Source organism: Rutidosis leptorrhynchoides, chromosome 4 (assembly GCF_046630445.1).
Source record: "Rutidosis leptorrhynchoides isolate AG116_Rl617_1_P2 chromosome 4, CSIRO_AGI_Rlap_v1, whole genome shotgun sequence".
Taxonomy (NCBI): Eukaryota; Viridiplantae; Streptophyta; class Magnoliopsida; order Asterales; family Asteraceae; genus Rutidosis; species Rutidosis leptorrhynchoides.
The window spans coordinates 333795347-333799002 of NC_092336.1; the positions used below are offsets into that span (position 1 = coordinate 333795347).

The 3656-nt window shown below is 33.7% G+C and overlaps 1 non-coding gene across 1 annotated transcript; it reads right to left on the minus strand.

The window, feature by feature from the left end:
• Positions 1–2099: 2099 nt before the first annotated feature.
• On the minus strand, positions 2100–2206 carry LOC139846122 (small nucleolar RNA R71). The gene has a single exon (XR_011758863.1). It is a non-coding gene; the product is annotated as a small nucleolar RNA R71 (small nucleolar RNA).
• Between the last annotated feature and the right edge of the window lie 1450 nt (positions 2207–3656).

Here is a 3656-nt window from a genome sequence, read left to right on the forward strand (position 1 = left end):
GCTGTTGGAAATCACGACAGGAACACAGAAAAGAAACAACAATTAATCACACTTAAGCGACCTGTTGTGGATCGAATAAAGCTGCAGGACAGAAGCAACTTACATGATGAATTGCAGGTTGATGATGGCGACTGCACAGCAGAAACAGAAAGCTGAAAACGCAAGCAAAGTTGCAGCAGGTTGGAGGGTTTCTTGAACCCGTTTGATCACGAACAGAAGCAGGAAAAATAGGATGCAAGTGAAGGCTGTGATTGAGGTTTCGTATATGCAGAAAACTGCAGGTGTGAAGGGTTATAGTCGACAGAAAACTTGAGGGAAGCAGGAGAGTTTTAGTCAACTGAAATTTGCAGGAGGATTGTGGTGATCTAAATCTGATAATCACGAGCCTTTATATAGAATGTTGTAGGTTTCCTAAATAACCTTGGCTAGCTTGGTGATCAAGAGTTTGAATTGGAGTTAAACTAGGATTATCAATCTTGGAGATCAAGTTAAGGTTTCAAAAAAAAATCAAAGTAGCCGAGATATCAGATATCTATGATCTATATTTTTTATACGGTTCTTTTATTTATTTATGTATTATATATTTTCTTTTATTATTAATATTATTATTATTAATATTATTATTATTATTATTATTATTATTATTATTATTATTATTATTATTATTATTATTATTATTATTATTATTATTATTATTATTATTATTATTATTAATGTTGTAAATATTAGGTTTACATTTATTTAGATACATTTTATTTATTTATAGTCCCTATCTTTTATAAATATTATTTGTTCCAAATAGTTTGTATTAATTTCTTTAGTTTATATAATAACACTTTTAAGTATTAATGTGTGTATATATATAGTTTGTATTAATAAAGATAATACACATAAACATAAACTTTATATAACATGAAATATCGATCAAAAGTTAATATTCAATCAACGGTTGTTAAACAAAGTTTACGAGTACAAGAAGTCCTATTAATTGAACAGTTAAAACATAAGTGAAAAATTTTAGGGTCGTCATATTAGGCCCCGCTAAATATAAATTTAAAACAGTACCCTCCCCCTGGGTGGCTGATCCTGGCGCGCTGCGGCCCGACGACAACGCATGAATAAAAACCGTCCGTTTCAGCCATATCACGGGGGAGTGTAAGTTTTTTGGCGTCGCTGCCGGGGAACTGGTATCAGGTAATATAGCTCTCTATCAAACTTATTCACAAGCATTTAGTGGTGTCTAAGAAAGACAATTATACACGAACTTGGATGTTGGATTTTCCGAACAGTCGCCAATTATATTGGGACCAAAAGGATCCTGCCTCTCCATAGTCAGCCTGGCCACTTGGTTTGTTGAATAGTTCATGCGGAACTCTGTTACTGAAATACCAGGGAATCAGTAGCCAGAACCAAAAACATATTCAATCATAAGGATAGTTAGTTAATTAAATTAGATTACCTTAAATTAGATTACTTTAGATTACCTTAGATTAAATTAGATTACATTAGACTACCTTAGAATTAGACTACCTTAGACTAGTTTAGCTTACTTTAGATTACTTTAGAAATTTAGTTTATTTCCTAAAAATTAAAAAAAACAAAAAAAAAAGGCATACCCAGTGTATGACCCAAACCCGATCTAGACCATGGCCATTGTTATTCATACCTGATCCAGACGCAATAATCTCTAAAGCACGCAAGGAAGCACGAATCAGAAATCGAATGGCGTTACGCGTTACTTTAGCAGAAAATACTAAACCCTCGATTGAAGGTCGAGGAGGACCGATCAGATTTTCAGAGATTCAAGGACACTCGCTCGAGTTAAAACATCACATCATCCAGCTCATTCAAAACAGCTGTCAGTTTCATGGATTACCGAATGCGATCCTAATTCTCACCTTGATAAATTCATATCTCTTTCGAACTCCTACAAACAGCCAGGGATAGGACAAGATATAGTCCGCCTATACTTATTTCCCTATTCTCTCACTCATCATGCTCAAACTTGTTTCGAAGGACTGGAAAAAGATTCCATCACGTCATGGACGGAGATGGCTACTAAATTCCTAAACAAATATTTCCCTCCTTTTAAACAAACCAAACTAAAGAATGACATCATTAACTTCAAACAAAGTTATGATGAATATTTTTACATTGCATGGGAGCGATTCAAAACCCTGCTGAAGAAATGCCCTAATCACCAGCTAGATCGATGCAACAGCTCAAGGAAATCTGATGAACCAAACTGCAGACGAAGCATGGGAGTTGCTCGAGAACATGACAATGCATCATCATGACTGGAAGAGTGGTGAAACAACTTCATCCTCTTCCCCACTCTCTACACTCAACAATCAAACGGAGGCCATCAAATGTAATGACCCGGAAATTTCCGATCAAATTTAAACCTTAAACTTTATATGTTTCCGACACGATAAGCAAAATCTGTAATGTTGAGTCAAGAAAGTTTGAAATCTCTATTTATGTAACCAATTAACCTTTGACTATCCTTGACGATTCACGAACAACTATTTGTAAATAGATACATATATATGTGCGTGTGTGTATATAAATGTGTATATAAATACTACTTAGAAATATATAAAATAATACTAAATCTATTTGTTTAAAAATATATAATATATATTTATGTGATAAAACTTGTTATTTAAAACGGATTATATATAGAGAGAGAGTAAATGGAAAATAATTGATTTTGAGCCTAATTAGTAAACGTCAGTGACACTCGGTTGACGTTTCGTTAGCTTTAATATAGATATTATACACGTTCATGAATGATTAAGATAAAAATTGGACTGTAAATTGATTACGAAGATTTTAGATTTGTCAAAAATATTTTTACCTTTTTAAGAATAAATATTAGTACTCCGTACATATAGATTGGAACAGAAAATAAATAATTATTAAACCTTTTTGATCAGGTTTCAAACATTTAATGAGTGAAATACTTAAATATATTTAATCTAAAAATTTGGGATTTTTAGGAACACTTTTATTCATTAACTGTTTAGCAATGGACACGATATATCACTCCGCGAAGTTAAAATATCTAAGCGTCGGTAATATGGATCCAAAAATCTAGGCTGCTAACTGTTGGTACGTTCAATTGATTGAGGATATCCATATCAATAATTATTATTATTATATTATTTAATTTACTGTTTCTTATTCTTTCCATCTAATCTATATACACATATATAGATAAGAGGTAGAGACCATCATCACCACTTACATCTCCTCTTTCTGTTTTCCTAATTACCCTGATCAACAACCCAACAAAAACTTCACATGCTTGATATACTAATACTTCTATTCGGTCCTAGTTAACATTCGAAACTCACCTTTAGACCACCACCAAGAACACTCTGCACCCACAAGATCCATCGTGATTCACCACATCACACTACCTCCGGTCACCAAACTAAACTCGTCACCGTTAGCAATTGTGAACCACCTTCAACCTTGAAAACCGACACTACTATCATCCAACCTCCATAACCCTTCGGCAATCACCCTCTTTAACCACAATACTGCAACCCTCTACAACCGTTGAACCACCGGAACCACCATCATCAACCACCTCTCTCTCTCTTCTCTCTTCTCCTTCTTCTTGTTCCTTTATTTGTGAATGTTGAAAC